Below are 18,257 nucleotides of genomic sequence, written 5' to 3'. Positions count from 1 at the left end.
AGTTTCCAAGGAGCGCCTGGCAGATTCAAACTGCTGACCCTTTGGTTAGCAGCCGTAGCATTTAACCACTACGCCACCAGGGTTTCCCCAACACAAGACAGCAAGGTCAAAAAGAACAATACACCTGTGAGTAGGGATGCCAGGCTGCTGCTGCAGGAACTTATAGGCTGCTGATTAAACCATAGGGATATTATGGTCATATTATCTTCTTCCTCAGTGCTTTCCAACTGGAGAATGTTCCAAAGGTAAAAGGGAAAAACAAAAGCAACTTTTAAAAATGAGAAGAGGCTAAAACTCAGCATAGTCTTCCTTCATGAAGGTCTATGGGAAGTGAGTGCATGTGCTAACTAGCTTCGCTGTGACACAGCAAGCCGTGGATAATTTGGCCTGGACATGTAAAAGCCTGTGTTCAAGTGCCCATATCTTCCATTTCCTGGTCATATACTCTTGAGCAAATTCGTCATTTTCCTTAAGGCTTAGTTTTCTAATTAAAAATAATATAGGAAAAAGGAGGATGAGGTGGGACAGGGAAAGGTGAAGTCTTTATGATATCAACTTCACTGGATTATTGTGAGAGTGCTGTTGTTGTTAGTTGTTATGGAGTCAGTTCTGACTCATGGCAACCCTATGTGTGTCAGAGCAGAACTGTACTCCACAGAGTTTTCAAAACTGTGACCTTTCAAAGCAGAGCATGAGACTTATCTTCCAAGGTGCCTCTGGGTGGGTTCAAACTGCCAATCTTCCAGCTAGTAGTAGAACACTTAACCATTTGCATCACCCAGGGCCTCCTGTGTGAGGGTAAAATAAGTTTATTATGTGAAAATTTCTTTGCAAAGTACAAAATTTTATAGGAAAAAAAAGGAATTACTATTTATGATCTGATTATTACTACTTGAGTAATTATCAACTTGATGTTCTCTTAAATACCACCCAGTTCTGTCGCAAAACTCCCCTGAAAGGTGGAGAAATAAAGCCCTTTTTAATCCAAAATAATGACACAATACTTAAAAGTCAACGGGAGATACGCTTTCACAATCCATAGGCTACATGAATACAATGTGCACTAAGTACCAGGTCTGGCACAAAATATACTATGTATTACATATACATGTATCACAGAATCTATAATTTGTTTATCAACTTTTTTGAAAAGGTATTTTTATCAAAACTGGATACCTAGTGATTATAGCAAATAATTTGGGTTACGCCTAAATTATCTTGTCTTGAGATGGGAGTTTTTATTGTGTTTCTCCCTATTCTGTAGAGAAATAATACCTTTCTCCAGGATTATTCATATAATAACTGGCTCATATAATAACTCCTCTTTAATAATAAAATTTAGAAAAAAAGCAATTGACTTTTATTACACACCTATCATATGCTAGGTACTATTGAAGTAATCAAGCCCAATGCTTGCTGTTACATCTGAACATAAAAGAAAATGAAAATCTTCATGACTGGACCAATAAACAATGTCAGGATAAATGGCAAAGAAATTGAAGCTGTCAAGGATTTCATTCTACTTAGATCAACAATCAAAGTCTGTGGAAGCAGCAGTCAAGATATCAAACAATACATACAGAAAAATCTGCTGCAAAGACTTCTTTAAAGTGTTTAAAAGCAAAGATGTCACTTTGATGACTAAGGTGTGCCTGATCCAAGTGGTGCTCTTTCCAATTGACTCATATGTTGACAAGCTGAGCAATGAAAAAAGGAAGACTGAAGAAGAACTGACAATTCAAATTGTGGTATAGGTGAAGAATATCGAATATACTACAGACCTTCAGAAGAATGAACAAATCTATCTTGGATGAAGTGCAGCCACAATGCCCCTTAGAAGCAAGGATGACAAGACTTGGTCTTGCTTACTTTGGACATGTCATCAGGAGGGACCAATCGTTGAAGAATGACAACATGCTTGGTAAAGTAGAGGGTCAACAAAAAAAGAGAGAAACCCTCCATAAGATGGATTGACATGGTGGCTGCAACAATAGGCTCAAATATATAGCAACAATTGTGCAGATGGCACAGGACCAGGCAAAATTTCATTCTGTTATACATAAGGTCACCACGAGTCAGAGCCACCTCAACGGCAACTAACAGCAATAATGCTTGCGAGGAAACTGCAAGCTCCAGACACTGTACTAGGCAATATTCATGTGTTATCTCACTGAATTCTCCCAGCAATAATGAAGAGGTAGATTTTTTCAGATGAGAAAGGTGATCCCTGGTGAGATTAAAAGACTTACCCAAATTCATGCAATAAGTAAGGAATTTGGGATTCCAGCAGGTCAACATTCTCATTCCAAACACATCAAAATATTAACTAGTTAACTTAAAAAAAAATGAAATAAGGTTCTCAAAATTATTCATAGAATAATCAACTCTCTGCATAATAACCATATCGATGGACAGCAGCTTGAATCTTCCTCAAGACACAAATAATGATGGGTAAAATGAAAATATGACAGTAGTCCTAAAAGGAAGTTGACACATTCTATCCAATCTTTTTTATTTCCTTTAATTATATTTTCCTTGGATATAGACTTACGGAGCATTTCTTAGGTCTTTATTAAAGGCATATGTCTATTCTTTCTTAAGCTAGTTATTTGGAGAGCCAAGAAAGAGATGGAATTTGCCAAGTAAAAGGTTTACAAATCAAAAGAATTTTTGAAAACCATGTGCCTGCAATAATGCTATTGGTATTCCATCAATCAAAAGTTATTTATTGTTTAACCACTATGTTCTCAATCTCAGCAAAAAGGTTACCTCTGCAGGGAAGCCTTCTTGAAACTTCAGAGCAGATTAAATGCCCTCTTTTATCATTTTATTGCACCCTGTAGTTTTCTTTGTAGTGGTTCAATGTTTTTCTTCTCCCATGAATACATTTTGGTAGGGACTATATATTTGTGTTGATGTCTGTTGTCATGGATTGAATTGTGTCTCCCAAAAAATATGTGTCAACTTGGATAGGCCATGATTCCCAGTACTATGTGGTTATCCTCCATTTTGTGATTGTAATTTTATGTTAAAGAGGATTAGGTTGAGATTGTAATGTCACCCTTACCCAGGTCACATGCCTGATCCAATGTAAAGGGAATTTCCCTGGGGTGTGGCCTGCACCACCTTTCATCTCTCAAGAGCTAAAAGGAAGAGGGAGCAAGCAGAGAGTTGGGGGACCTCATACTACCAAGAAAGCAGCACTGGGAGCAGAGCTCATCCTTTAGACCCAGGGTCCCTGCGCCTGAGAAGCTCCTTGGCCAGGTGAAGATTGAGGACAAGGACCTTCCTCCAGAGCCAACAGAAAGAGAAAGCCTTTCCCTGAGCCAACACCCTGAATTTGGACTTTTAGCTTACTCTACTGTGAGGAAATAACTTTCTCTTTGTTAAACCCATCCACTTGTGGTATTTCTGTTACAGCAGCACTAGATAACTAAAACACCTGCCCTATTCTCAGGCTCTTCCACACGACCTGACTTGCAATAACAAAAGCATTCATTAAATACCTGCTGCCTGAATGAATGAACTAAAGGATTTAGCATTAGAGTAGCTATACAGTTACGGTGTGTTTCCTACAGGGCACCAATTCTTAGGGGATTTTTAAGTATAAACTGAAGACCACCTGGCTTCAATATTTTAAAAATAACTTTGTCACACATATTTTTCCTTATTAGAATTCTTCCTGCAGCTTTCTTTCCTATAAGATGATTAAAGCCAAGCTCTTCAAACTGATCTTATCCAAAAATAAGAGAACAGCTTGCCATCACACCTGTACCAAGTCATTTCTGCTCATTCACAGAGCCATATTCACTTTGTAAGGCAAGGTCTTTATTTGTATTTTCAGGATTTTTTCCAAATTTGTTTTTTAACAATCAGCCATACCTGACAAGTTTTATATCCTTCCAGTTATTAAATATTAATATTCAAATGCAACTTACCTGGAAACCGGTGAAAAGTAACCATCCTGAGGCAAAAATACAAAACTATAAAACTTGAAAAAGAATAAAGACTAATATTAAAAATAAACTTTTATCAGGTTAAAATTTCAAAGAGCTCTAGAAAATTTTTCCTAATAAACTCCCCATTAGCAATTAGCATTATTTTAATTATAATAAAAAATTTTAACATTTTAAAAGTGGGATTGTTTCCTATTCCATTTATAATAGCATCAAAAAGAATAAAACACCTAGGAATACATTTAACCAGGGAGGTGAAAGACTTGTACACTGAAAACTATAAAACACTGCTAAAATAAATTAAAGGATAATATTCCTAAATGAAGGGAAAGGCATTCCGTGTTCATGGATCAAAAGACTTGATATCGTTAAGATGTCAGTACTACCCAAAATGATCTACAGATTCTATGCAATCGCCATCAAAATTCCAACAGCCTTCGTTCCAGAAATGGAAAAGACAATCCTCAGATTTATATGGAATTGCAAAGGGTCCTGAATAGCCAAAGCAACCTTGAAAAAGGTAGGAGGACTCACTTCACAATCTCAAAACTTACTATAAAGCCACATTAATCAAAACAGTCTCATACTGGTATAATAATAAAAACATAGACAAATGGAATAGAATTAAGAGGCCAGAAATAAACCCATACATCCACGGTCAATTGATTTTCAGCAAGGGTGTGAAGTCCATCCAATAAGGAGAAAATAAACGTGTTGCCGTTGAGTTGATTTTGACTCACAGAAAACCTACAGGACAGCGCAGGATGACTTCATAGGGTTTCCAAGGAGCTGCTGGTGGATTTGAACTGCTGACCATATGGGCTACCAGCTGAGCTCTTAACCACAGTGCCACCATGGCTCTCTTCAATAAATGGTCCTGGGACAACTGGACCTCCACTCACAAATTAATGAAATTGTATCCATACCTCACGCTATTACCTCAAAATGGATCAAAGACCTAAATGTGAGAACTAAAACCATAAAACTCTTAGAACAAAACATAAAAGTATACTTTGAGACCCAGTTTTTGACAATGAATTTATGAATACGACACTGTGATGGACTGAATTATGTCATCCAAAAATGTGCAACAACTTGGCTAGGCCATGATTCTCAGTACTGTGTGGTTGTCCTCCATTTTGTGATCGGATATAATTTTCCTATGTGTTGTAAATACTAACCCCTATGATGTTAATGAGGCAGGATTAAAGGAAGTTATGTTAATGAGGCGGGACACAATCTACAAGATTAGGTTGTATCTTGACTCAGTTTCTTTTGAGATATAAAAGATAAAAGTAAGCAGAGAGGAAAGGAACGTCATTACCACCAAACAAGAGGCAGGAGCAGAGCGCGTCCTTTGGACTTGTGGTCCCTGCACTGAGAAGCTCCTAGACCAAGGGAAGATTGAGGACACGGACCTTACCCCGGAGGCAACAGAGAAAGAAAGCCTTCCCCTGTAGCTGGCACTTGAACTTGGTCTTGTGGCCTCCTAGACCTAGAGAGAATAAATTTGTTTTTTAAAGCCATCCACTTGTAGCATTTCTGTTATAGCAGCACAAAATAACTAAGGCAGACACCAAAAGTACAAGCAACAAAAAAAAAATAGAGAAATGGTACTTCATCAAAATAAAAAACTTTTGTACAAAGAACTTTCTCAACAAAGTGAAGAGACAACCTATAGAATGGGAGAAAATATTTGGTAATCATATAGCAGATAAAGGTTTAATATTCGAAATACATAAAACCCATTGCCATCAAGTTAATTCCAATTCATAATGACCCATAGGACAGAGAAGTTCTGCCCAACAGGGTTTCCAAGGAGTGGCTGGTAGATTTGAACTGCTGAACTTTTGGTTAGAAGCTGAGCTCTGAACCACTGCGTCACCAGGGCTCCAAAATATATAAAGAAGTCCTAAAACTCAACAGCAAAAAGACAAACAACACAATCAAAAAAAAAAAAAAAAATGAGCAAAGAGCTACAATAGATATTTTACCCAAGAAGATATACAAATGGTCACTAAGCATATAAAAAGATCCTCTGCGTTACTAGTCATTGATGCTGTTAGCTGGTATAGATTTGGCCTGACTCACATTGATCCCTGCATGACAGGACTGGATCACTGGGTTTCCACTGGCTGGTTTTTTAGAAGCAGATCACCAGGCATGTCCGCCTAGCATTAGTCATTAGAAAAAAAAAAAAAAAAAAAATGGCCATTGAGTCAATTCTGACTCACAGCAACCCTATGTGTTACAGAGTAGAACTCCATAGGATTTTCTTTGCTATAAAAAATTACAGAAGCAGATCGCCAGGCCATTCTTCCATGGCACCTCTGGGTGGGTTCAAATCGCCTACATTTAGCTTAATAACCGAGAACAAACCTCTTGCACCACCCAGGGGCCTCATTAGTCATTTGGGAAATGCAAATCAAAATTGCAGTGAGATACTTTACCCCCACTATGATAGCTATTATCAGAAAAATGGAAAACAGCAGTGTTGGCAAAGGTATGAAACCTTCATCCACTGCTGGTGGGACTGTGAAATGGTGCAACTTCTGTAGAAAACTGTTTGGCAGTACCTCAAAAGTTTCAATACAGAACTACTTTATAACTCAGGAATTTAACTCCTAAGAACGTACCCAAAAGAAATGAAAGCAGGGGCCCAAACAGATACTTGGACACTAATTTTCATTATAGCATTATTCACAATTGCCAAAAGATGGAAACAACCAAAGTGTTCATTAACAGATGAATGGATAAATAAAAGTATAGTATATGCATACAATAGAATATTATTCAGTCATAAAAAAGAAAGTTCTGATACATACTATAATATGGGTAAGGCTTGAAAACATTAACCTGAGTTAAATAAGTCAGACCAAAAGGACAGCTATTGTATGATCACACTAACATGTAATATAGGTAAATGCATACGGACCAAAGTTTATTAGTGTTTACCAGGGGTTCCAGTGGTTAAGAGCTACTGTGAGCTACAGCTCCTAACCAAAAGGTTGGCAATTTGAATCTACCAGCTGCACCTTGGAAACACTGTGGGGCAGTTCTACTCTGAGTTACTATGAGTCAGAATTGAATCAATGGCAACAGGTTTCATTTTTGTTTTTTACCAGCAGTCCAGGGAGGGGGTAATGGAAAGTTCGTTTCAGGGATTATGAGCTTCTACTTGGGGTCATAAAAATGTTCAGAAATAGATAGTGGTGATGGTTGTACAACATGGTAAACATAACTAATGTCACTGAACTGTACGTATAAAAATGGTTGAAATATTTTCTTACATAATTTCACCACAATAAAAATTTTTTTTAAAAAGTGGGGTTTTTTAACAGGTTCATTTTTAAGCCTAGAATCACTATAAATGAACTGGTATATAAATATGAAAATCAACACTTCAACTTCCAAAATGCTCGTTTTCTATAAGATCACCTTTGTTATTCATTTATATAAGATTGTCTTCTCTCAAATTTCTCTCATCCTACATGGCACAATAGTAATCCTCTCTTCAGCATCCTTTCCAGACCAAGCCTTTCTCTCCTAAAATGATCAAGCTGTTTTCCCTGAACCTCCATAAATGAATCTCTACGGTAATAACTCCTTCAGTGGTTTTCACCCAATGAGATTTACTGCCTCTGCTTATTGCCAGCACATATTACTTTTCTTGCATCGACAGACTAATGATCTGTAAAGTGTATTTTTATATAAACTCAAGATATAAAAATGAATTTCCCTTTTGTGTAATCTTTGGCCCATGGTTCTGAGAAGTTGTCTTAATGTATTTCGGTAAGATACGCTCAACTAGTATTCTTCTTTCTTGTGAATTTTCTTACGCTTTTGGTCTTTTTTTTTCATTATGCAGTGGCGTCTTTTTCCTGAGTCCAACCCATTACTGTCAAGTCAATTCTGACTCATAGCAACCCTATCAGACAGAGGAGAACTGCCTCATAGGGTTTCCAAGGCACGCCTGGTAGATTCAAACTGCCAATCTCTTGAATAGCAGCCATAGCTCTTAACTACTACAAGGTCAGGGTTTCCTTTTCCTTAGTAGTTACTGGCAAATTTGATCATGAAGATGAAACTTTCCCTCAAATTCAAAAATTTGTAAAGATACCAATTTCAAAGACGAATTTCTTCTCTTTATCAGGGAAGTTACATAAAGCAAAAGATTTTTAAATTCAAGCACACTAAAAGAATTCCTATTCATGGAAAGAAGTTGTAAGGTACTACAACAAAAAATAGGGATTATACAGAGTAATAAAAAGTAGAAAAACAGACAAAAACATTACTAGGCATTTTGCAGAAGGAATGCTAATGGCTCATAAACATCTCAGATGTTTAAAGTCATTAATAATCAGGGAAATACTAATTATTGAGATCTTGTCATTCTTGTGAAGTTAGAAAATACTAAAAAATTGGGTAAATAGATTGTGATATATTCATTCACTGGAATATTATACAGGTGAAAATTAATGGTTTACTCTCAAAAACATTACATGAAGTACAACAAATAAATCACAAAAGAATCCAGACTTTATAATTTCATTCATATGAAGTTCTAAAAGAGACAAAATTAGATTTCTTAATGAATTTCTATATGCCTGATAAAATGATAAAGAAAGGGGAGGGAAAAGAGGAGGCAGGCAGAGGGATGCAATGGAAGAACGGCCTAAAAGGAGCCTATTTGCTACCAGCAAGGCTCTGTTTCTTAAGGTGGACAGTGGGTACAAGGATGATAATTTTATTATTTTTCTCTGAAATGAATAATCAATATACTCTTTTACATATGTGATATTATCATAGTAAAAACGTAAAGAAAGTTTTTATTGCCAATTAAAAAGAACAGAAAATATAAGGATGACAACATTATGTAACTTTATTGATAAAACAAATTGTTTTTTAAATTGGTATCTTGACAAAGCTTTGAATTTGAGGGAAAGTTTCACCTTCATAGTAATATTTGCCAATAACTATTAAGGAGAAAATATATTATTGCACAATGAGAAAAAAAAGACCAAAAGCAAAAGAAGAAAACTCACAAGAAAGGATAAAACTAGCTGAACACGTCTTACAGAAAAAGTGTTCCGAGAGGTGGGGCCAAGATGGCAGAGTAGACAGATGCTTCCTGTGCTGCCTCTTACAACAAAGAAACAAAAAAACAAGTGAATTGATTATATGTGACAATCTAGGAGCCCTGAACATCAAAGGCAAGGTTGAGGAATCAGACTGAGCGGCTTGGAGAGGGAGAGACAGTTCAGAAGTGGTGAGAAGTTGCCAGACCTGACACAGCAGAAACCAACACCCTGCAGGCTGGTAGTATGTGTGATGAGGCAAGCAATGGTACCCCAGATGCGTTTTCCATATCAGGAAAGACCAAGTGGCAGAGAGTCTACTCAAGCCTCCAGAACCAGTAAAAAGCAGCACTCAACTGGTAAAAGGTAAGTACATTTGTCTAACCTATCACATGGATCAAAAAACACCCGATTTGGGAAGAACCTATGTCCCATTTATCTGCCCCCTCCTCGCTCTGCACCAGGTCCCAGGCCACCTTCAGTGATGTCCACACCCCCTGGGCTAGAAGTAGGACCCATCGCATGCTCTGAGCCATTCTCCCGGCCTTGGGGAGGGAACAAATTAACAAACAGGAAAAAATAATCTGCCAGCTTCCCTAAACTGGGAATTCAGGGCAGGCACAGCCCCTTTGCCTAGGCAGAGGCATAAACGGTCCAAGGACTTTGAACGCCTTTCACCCCCTCATACACCTGTACAGGCCCATTTGAACAGTGTAGGCCCTCATTAGCACAGAATAACAGGGTATATACCTGAAGCCTATTTTCATCTGTATCAGCTATAAGGTAGAATGGCAAATTCGTAACATTTGACATCACTCTGCCCATTAAGCACTGTCCTCACCTACCCATATCAGGGGCCTGAGGACTGGTGGCTCCACCCATGCCACCTAGCCACCCGTGACAGAGGTCCAAAAATAAGTGGTGCCTCCCAGTCCTTACAGCCAAAAACACTGGGTGCCCATAGTCTGGCTGCAAAACCCACCCACCTACATGCTCTAGGGAACAGGGACACCCTTTCCTCCCAGACACTCAGGGGCAGCTGTCAGTCCCCTTCCTTGCTCAGCACGTGACCCCCTACTGCAGCCAGATACCTGTGTGTACTCCAATCACCCCTGCCTGTCTAGGACTGTAGGTGAGATCCTGAACCACGCACCTGGTGACCGACTACCTGGACACCTGAGCTGAACCACACAAGAAAAGTAAACGGACTCCTAGGCTAACCTACCTAGTCACAAGTCTAACCATCTGGTGACAGGACATGACACCTTCAAAGACACCAATAATCAAACTAGCTCACATGAACAGCCTATTTGGGCATATCAGAATAAAACAAAACAAGAAGCTAGGACACAGTAAGCAAACATAAAATAAATAAATATAATAACTTATTGATGGCTTGGAGACAACAGTCAATGTCAAATCACATAGTCAGACCGTGATGGCTTCAGCAAGCACCCAAAATATAGAATCAAGAAATCTTCTGGAGGAATATAACTTCTTGGAATTACCAGAGGTAAAACTCAAAAGATTAATATACAGTGTTCTTCAAGAGATTCAGGAAGATCAGCCAAAATGTAGAACAAGCCAAGGAACACAGAGGCAAAGCAATAGAGGGACTTAAGAAGGTTGCACAAGAGCATAATGACAAATTTAACAGGATTCAAGAATCCATAGAAAGACAGCAAATGGAAATCCAGAAGATTAACAGTAAAATTTCAGAATTAAACAAATCAATAGAAGGACATAGGAGCAGAACTGAGGCACTGGAAGTCAGAATTGGTGAGACTGAAGATGAACCACTTGACATCAAATTATTTAAGGAAAACTCAGATAAAAAGAATCTTAAAACATGAAGAAGTTCTAAGAATTATGTGGGATTCTATCAACAGGAATAACCTATGAATGACTGGAGTACTGGAATGGGGGGCAGCGGAGATAACAGAAAATACACAGAGAATTGTTGAAGATTTGTTGGCAGCAAACATCTCTGATATCCTAAAAGATATGAAGATGTGTATCCAAGAAACTCATCGAACCCCACACAAGGTAGATCCCAAAAGAAAGTCACCAAGACATATTATAACCAAACTTGAAAATCCAAAGATAAAGAGAGAATTTTAAGACTGGCTAGGGATAAATGAAAATTTACCTACAAAGGAGAGGCAATAAGACTAATCTCAGACTATTCAGCAGAAACCATGCAGGCAGGAAGACAATGGCATGACATATTTAAACCCCTGAAGGAAAAAGAACTGCCAGCCACAAATTATATATCCAGCAATACTGTCTCTCAAATATGATGGTGAAATTAGTACATTTCCAGACAAAAAGAAGTTTGGGGAATTCGCAAAAATCAAAAGAAAATTACAAGAAATACAAAAGGGAGTCCTATGGTTAGAAATTCAATGACATCAGATAACAACCCAAAACTAGAACACAGGATAGAACAACCAGGTATCAACCCAGATAGGGAAATCACAAAAATAAATCAAACCTAAAATGCTCAAAACAGGGAAAAAGAGATGTCATTGTGTAAAAGATGACAACATTAAAACAAAAAAGAGGAACTAAAAAATGTAGTCATAGATCTTTCATATGGAGATGAAGTCAAGGCGATACAAAGAAATAAAAGATTGTTTTAAACTTAGAAAAACGGGTAAATATTAAGGTAACCACAAAGGAAACTAACACTCCTACACATCAAAATAAGAAAAACATAAAGACTCAGCAAATACAAAATCAACAATGAGAAAGAGGAAAAGAAAATATATAAAGAAAAACAACTCAGCACAGAAAATTAAGTGGAACAAAGAAACTGTCAACAACATACACACACACACACACACACAAAGACATAAAAATGACAACACTAAACTCATTAAAAAAAAAAAACTCATACCTATCAATAATTATGCTGAATGTAAATGGACTAAATGCACCAATAAAGAGACAGAAAGTGGCAGAATGGATAAAAAACTTGATCCTTCTATATGCTGCCTGCAAGAGACATACCTTAGACTTAAAGACACTAACAAACTAAAACTCAAAGGATGGAAAAAATATATATCAAGCAAAGAACAATCAAAAAAGAGCAGGAGTGGCAATATTAATCTCTGACAAAATAGACTTTATGGTAAAACCCACCACAAGAATAAGTAAGGACACTATATACTGATTAAAGGGACAGTATACCAGTATGATTTAACCATAATAAATATTTACACACCCAATGACAGGGCTCCAAAATACATAAAACAAACTCTAACAGCATTGAAAAGAGAAATAGATAGCTCCACAATAATAGTAGGAGACTTCAACACATCACTTTCTGGGAAGGACAGAACATACAGAAAGAACCAAAGTAAAGACATGGAAGATCTAAATGTGACAATCAACTAACTTGATCTCATAGGCATATACAGAATGCTCCACCCAACAGCAGACAAGCATACTTTCTTTTCAAATGCACATGGAACATTCTCCAGAATAGATCGCATATTAGGTCACATAGCAAGCTTTAACGGAGTCCAAAGTATCTTTTGTGATCATAAAGCCATAAAAGTAGAAATCAATAACAGAAAAAGCAAGGAAAAAAAATCAAACACATGGAAACTGAACAACACCTTACTCAAAAACTACTGGGTTACAGAAGAAATTAAGGATAGAATAAAGAAATTCACAGAATCAAATGAGAATGAAAACATATCCTACCAGGACCTTTGGGACACAGCAAAAGCAGTGCTCAGAGATCAATTTAGAGCAATAAATGCACACAACCAAAAAGAAACGGCCAAAATCAAAACATTAACCCCACAATTCAAACAAATAGAAGGGAGCAGCAAAAGAAACCCATGGGCTCCAGAAAAAAGGAAATCACAAAAATTAGAGCAGAATTAAATGAAACAGAGAATAGAAAAACAACTGAAAGAGTTAGTAAGACCAAAAGCTCACTCTTTGAAAAGATCAATAAAATTGATAAAACATTGGTCAAACTGACAAAAGAACAGAAAAGTAAATAACCCAAATAAGAAATGAGGTGGATGATATCAAAACAGACCCAACTGAAATTAAAATATCCATAACAAAATACTATGAACAATTGTACTATAAAAAATTCAAAAACCTAGAGGAAATGGACAAATTTGTAGAAACACACTACCTACCTAAATTAATACAGTTAGAACAACTACATAAACCTATTAGAAGAGTTTGAAAAGGTAATAAAAACCTCCCCCCCCCCCCAAAAAAAAAGTCCTGGCCCTGACAGCTTCACTGGATAATTCTATCAAACTTTTATAGAAGAGGTAACACCATTACTATTAAAGGTATTTCAGAGCATAGAAAAAGATGGAACACTCCCAAATTCATTCTATGAAGCCAGCATAACCCTTATACCAAAACCAGATAAAGACTCAACAAAAAAAATTGAAATTACACACCAGTATCCCTCATGAACTTAGAAGCAAACAAAATTATAGCCAATTGAATTCAACAACTTATCAAAAAAATAATTCACCATGACCAAGTGGGATTCATACCAGGTATTGCAGAGATGGTTTAACACTAGAAAAACAATCAATGTAATCTATCACATAAATAAAACAAAAGACAAGAACCACATGATCCTATCAATTGACAAAGAAAAGGAATTTGACAAAATCCTACACCCACTCATGATAAAAACTCTCAGCAAAATAAGAATAGAAGGGAAATTCCTCAACATAATAAAGGGCATTTATACAAAGCCACTGGCCAGCATCATCCTAAATGGAGAGAGTCTGAAAGCATTCCCCTTGAGAACGGGAACCACACAAGGATGTCCTTTATCACCACTCTTATTCAACACTGTGCTGCAGGTCCTATCCAAAGGAATCAGGCTAGAAAAAGAAATAAAGGGCATCCGGACTGGTAAGGAAAAAGTAAAAGTATCTCTATTTGTAGATGATATGATTTTATATACAGAGAACCTCAAAGATTTCACAAGAAAACTACTGGAACTAACAGAAGATTTCAGCAAAGTATCAGGATACAAGACAAACATAAAAAATCAGCTGGATTCCTCTACACCAACAAAGAGAACTTCGAACACGAAATCACCAAATCAATACCATTTACAATAGCCACCAGGAAGATAAAATACTTAGAAATAAATCTAACCAGAGACATACAAAACCTACACAAAGAAAACTACAAGACACTAGTGCAAGAAACCAAAAAAAAAAAGTACTAAGTGGAAAAACATACCTTCCTCATGGACAGGAAGACTTAACATTGTGAAAATGTTAATTCTACCCAAAGTAATTTACAGATACAATGCAGTCCCAATCCAAATTCCAATGGCATTTTTTAATGAGATGGAAAAACAAATCACCAACTTCATATAGAAATGAAAGAGATCCTGGATAAGTAAAGCATTACTGAAGAAGAAGAACAAAGTGGGAGGCCTCACACTACCTGATATTAAACATATTATACTGCCACAGTAGTCAAAATAGCCTGGTACTGGTACAACAACAGATACTGCCACAGTAGTCAAAACAGCTTGGCACTGGTACAACAACAGATACATAGACCAATGGAACAGAATTGAGAATCCAGACAAAAATTCATCCACCATTTTTTTTTATGAGCAGCTGATATTTGACAAAGGCCCAAAGTCCATTAAATTGGGAAAATACAGTCTTTAACAAAAGGTGCTAGCATAACTGGATATCCTTCTACAAAAAAAATGAAGCACAACCCATACCTCATACCATGCGCAAAAACTAACTCAAAATGGATTAAAGACCTAAATACAAAATCTAAAACAATAAAGATCATGGAAGAAAAAAGAGAGCAAATGCTCAGTGCCCAGATAGATGGCAAAAATGGAATACAAAACATTAGTAACAACGCACAAACACCAGAAGAGAAACTAGATAACTGGGAGCTCCTAAAAATCAAACACTTAGGAGGTGGGGCCAAGACGGCGGACTAGGTGGACGCTACCGCGGATCCCTCTTGCAACAAAGATTCGGAAAAACAAGTGAATCGATCACAAACATAACAATCTATGAACTCTGAACAACAAACACAGACTTAGAGACAGAGAACGAACAAATACGGGCAGACAGCGATCGTTTTCAGAACCAGGAGCCAGCGTACCAGGCAGGTGATCTTCGGAGCCCAATCTGGGGCAGAGCCCAGGGGGGCAGGCGGCACAGACAAGGGGCCCAGCCCTACCCCCCGAACTCATCCCGGGAGAGAGCCTAGCCAGTTGGCGCAGGCGGCGTAGCGGCGCAGCCGGTGGGAGAAGCACCCGGGATGCAGTGACTGATCTTGGAGCGGGGAGAGCAGCGTCCCAGCTGGGGAGCCGTCCCGTTGGGATTTTGGTGAGCACGGGCAGGGCATGAGCGCATTCCCCTGAATAGACCCCGGGGGTGGGCCCAGCTGTTCGTGAGGGCGACGCCACCCAGTTCGCACGAGCGGTGCGGCGCACCGGAGGGAGAAGTCCCCGGGAGGAAGTGATTGGTCTCCGAGCGGGGAGAGCAACGTCCCAGCCGGGGAGCCATCCCACTGGGATTTTGGCAGACGCGGGCGGGGTGTGAGCGCATTCCCCTGAATAGACCCCGGGGGCGGGCCCAGCTGTACGTGAGGGCGACGCCCACCCAGTTCGCATGAACGGAGCGGTGCGCCGGAGGGAGAAGTCCCCGAGAGGAAGTGACTGGTCTTGGAGCGGGGAGAGCAGCATCCCAGCCGGGGAGCCGTCCCGCCGGGATTTTGGCGGACGCGGGCGGAGCGTGAACGCGAGGATCAGCTCTATATTCTGAGGTGCTAAACTCCTAGCTCTCTGTTCCCTCCCCCACCCTCCCCAGGCAGCTCCATTAAGATCCGAAAACCCTGAGCCAGAGGGAGAATTCAGATAGGGATCTGACTGCATTTTTTTTTTAGCTGATTACCTGGAAAAACTAGTTTCCCAGTGATGGCTCGGAGACAGCAGTCCATATCAAACCACAGAAAGAAGCAGACCATGACAGCTTCTCCAACCCCCCAAACAAAAGAATCAAAATCTTTCCCAAATGAAGATACAATCCTGGAATTATCACATACAGAATATAAAAAACTAATTTACAGAATGCTTAAAGACATCACAAATGAAATTAGGCTAACTGCAGAAAAAGCCAAGGAACACACTGATAAAACTGTTGAAGAACTCAAAAAGATTATTCAAGAACATAGTGGAAAAATTAATAAGTTGCAAGAATCCATAGAGAGACAGCATGTAGAAATCCAAAAGATTAACAATAAAATTACAGAATTAGACAACGCAATAGGAAGTCAGAGGAGCAGACTCGAGCAATTAGAATGTAGACTGGGACTTCTGGAGGACCAGGGAATCAACATCAACACAGCTGAAAAAAAATCAGATAAAAGAATTTAAAAAAATGAAGAAACCCTAAGAATTACATGGGACTCTATCAAGAAGGATAACTTGCGAGTGATTGGAGTCCCAGAACAGGGAGGGGGGACAGAAAACACAGAGAAAATAGTTGAAGAACTCCTGACACAAAACTTCCCTGACGTCATGAAAGATGAAAGGATATCTATCCAAGATGCTCATCGAACCCCATTTAAGATTGATCCAAAAAGAAAAACACCAAGACATATTATCATCAAACTTGCCAAAACCAAAGACAAACAGAAAATTTTAAAAGCAGCCAGGGAGAAAAGAAAGGTCTCCTTCAAGGGAAAATCAATAAGAATAAGTTCAGACTACTCAGCAGAAACCATGCAGGCAAGAAGGGAATGGGACGACGTATACAGAGCACTGAAGGAGAAAAACTGCCAACCAAGGATCATATATCCAGCAAAACTCTCTCTCAAATATGAAGGAGAAATTAAGATATTTACAGATAAACACAAGTTTAGAGAATTTGCAAAAACCAAACCAAGACTGCAAGAAATGCTAAAGGAGATTGTTTGGCCTGACGACCAATAATATCAGGTTCCAGCACAATACAAGGTCACAAAACAGAACGTCCTGATATCAACGCAACTCAAATAGGGAAAGCACAAAAACAAACAAATTAAGATTGATTCTAAAAAATAAATAAATAAACAAAATAATACACATAACAGGGAATCCTGGAAATCAATAGATAAACGATCACAATAATCAAAAAGAGGGACTAAATATAGGAGGCATTGAACTGCCAGATGGAGAGTGATACAAGGCGATATAGAACGATACAAGTTAGGTTTTTACTTAGAAAAATAGGGGTAAATAATAAGGTAACCACAAAAAGGAATATCAATTCCATAACTCAAGAAAAAAGCCAAGAAAAACGTAACGACTCAACTAACATAAAGTTAAACATTAGGAAAATGAGGATCTCACAATCTACTAAGAAAAACGTCTCAGCACAAAAAAGTATGTGGAAAAATGAAATGGCCAAAAACTCACATGAAAAGGCATCAAAATGACAGCACTAAAAACTTAAAAAAAATTATTTATCTATAATTACACTGAATGTAAATGGACTAAATGCACCAATAAAGAGACAGAGAGTCACGGACTGGATAAAGAAACACGATCCATCTATATGCTGCCTACAAGAGACACACCTTAGACTTAGAGACACAAACAAACTAAAACTCAAAGGATGGAAAAAAATATATCAAGCAAACAATAAGCAAAAAAGAAGAGGAGTAGCAATATTAATTTCTGACAAAATAGACTTTAGACTTAAATCCACCACAAAGGATAAAGAAGGACACTATATAATGATAAAAGGGACAATTGATCAGGAAGACATAACCATATTAAATATTTACGCACCCAATGAAAGGGGTGCAAGATACATAAATCAAATTTTAACAGAATTGAAAAGTGAGATAGACACCTCCACATTTATAGTAGGAGACTTCAAAACACCACTTTCGGAGAAGGACAGGACATCCAGTAAGAAGCTCAATAGAGACACGGAAGACCTACTTACAACAATCAACCAACTTGACCTCATTGACTTATACAGAGCTCTCCACCCAACTGCTGCAAAATATACTTTTTTTTCTAGTGCACATGGAACATTCTCTAGAATAGACCACATATTAGGTCATAAAACAAATCTTTGCAGAATCCAAAACATCGAAATATTACAAAGCATCTTCTCAGACCACAGGGCAATAAAACTAGAGATCAATAACAGAAAAACTAGGGAAAAGAAATCAAATACTTGGAAAA

This window comes from Elephas maximus, chromosome 4 (genome assembly GCF_024166365.1).
Source record: "Elephas maximus indicus isolate mEleMax1 chromosome 4, mEleMax1 primary haplotype, whole genome shotgun sequence".
Lineage (NCBI taxonomy): Eukaryota > Metazoa > Chordata > Mammalia > Proboscidea > Elephantidae > Elephas > Elephas maximus.
The sequence above is the reverse complement of the archived record's forward strand: the minus strand, read 5'-3'. Positions refer to the sequence as shown.